Source organism: Bos indicus x Bos taurus, chromosome 23, assembly GCF_003369695.1.
Source record: "Bos indicus x Bos taurus breed Angus x Brahman F1 hybrid chromosome 23, Bos_hybrid_MaternalHap_v2.0, whole genome shotgun sequence".
Classification (NCBI taxonomy): Eukaryota; Metazoa; Chordata; class Mammalia; order Artiodactyla; family Bovidae; genus Bos; species Bos indicus x Bos taurus.
In genome coordinates this window covers 30880911-30882261 of record NC_040098.1, presented here as the reverse complement: position 1 = coordinate 30882261, position 1351 = coordinate 30880911, and the positions used below count along the sequence as shown (strand labels likewise).

At 42.5% G+C, this 1351-nt stretch overlaps 1 pseudogene; it reads right to left on the bottom strand.

Annotated features, from left to right (window-relative positions):
* On the bottom strand, positions 1 to 1351 carry LOC113882032 (annotated as a pseudogene).

Below are 1351 nucleotides of genomic sequence, written 5' to 3'. Positions count from 1 at the left end.
GTTACTGGTGCATATTAGCCAAGTATCACCCTTGCCTAACACCATTTTAGAAGAATATGAGGAATGTGACATATTTTGCAAAAAGAACATCTAACATGAACTGAGGAAGGGCGACAAGAATGAGTTATTAAAGAAACCTCTATATACCTAACCTAATGGTTAAATAATTTCATTTGATGTCTGCCAACACTCACTTGGAAGTGAAAATGCTCCTCATGAGGTTGCCCAGTGCCCCTTTTACATCTTTATTTCTCAGAGTGTAGATGAAAGGGTTGAGTGTAGGAGTTACTACTCCATAGAAGAGAGCCATGAACTTGGGTTGGTCCCTTGAGGTGGAGGAGGGGGGCTGAAGGTACATACTAATGGCTGGACCATAAAACAAGAAAACTACAATGAGATGGGAGGAACACGTCCCAAAGGCTTTTCTCCTTCCCCCCAAAGATTTAATCTTAAATACAGTATGTCCAATACAAGCATAGGAAACAAGAATTAAGCATAGTGGTACAGCTAACAAAAAAAAGCATATCACAGAGAGTGTGAGCTCATTAGCAACCTTTGCACCACAGGCAGTCTTTATCAAAACAGGAATCTCACACAACAAGTGATCCAGGGTATTGCGACCACACAGTGGTAACTGTAATGTAAGAGTGGCCTCTGAGACAGCATAGGTCATTCCACTCAGCCACACGGTGGCCACTAATAAGACACAGCTGCGCCGATTCATGATGAGGGTGTAGTGTAGAGGTTTGCAGATGGCCACATAGCGATCGAAAGACATAACAGCCAAAAGCAGACATTCTGTGCCCCCCATTATGTGGAAGAAATAAAGCTGAAATGCACACCCCATATAGCTGATTGTCTTAGACATTCCCAGGTTAAAGAGCATCTGAGGGACAGTGCTTGTGGTGTAGCACATGTCCAAAAAAGGAGAGGTTGGTGAGGAAGAAATACATGGGGCTGTGCAGACGGGTGTCTAACTTGGACACCAGAATGATGGCTATGTTTCCCATCATGGCCATGGGGTACGTTATAAGCAGGATAATGAATAGAGGAAGCTCTAGCCAAGGACGGTCAGCAAAGCCTTGTAGAAAAAACTCTTCAGGATGGCTTTTGTTAATCAGATCCATTATTTTCAGTTTGTTTCACCTATGACAGGGAAGTGGCAGGGAAGGTAGAAAGGTTTTGCAAAACTGCAAAACACAGTTATGCAGTGTGCACAGTTAAGCATCTGGTCACAGAAGATTGGCTACAGTAAATTGGGTAGAGGTGATAACTTAAAATATGTGACAGCAGGTGACTTAATTGCTTTTCGTGATATTACAAAACAAAGGTAATCACCTTAAGCAAGTAA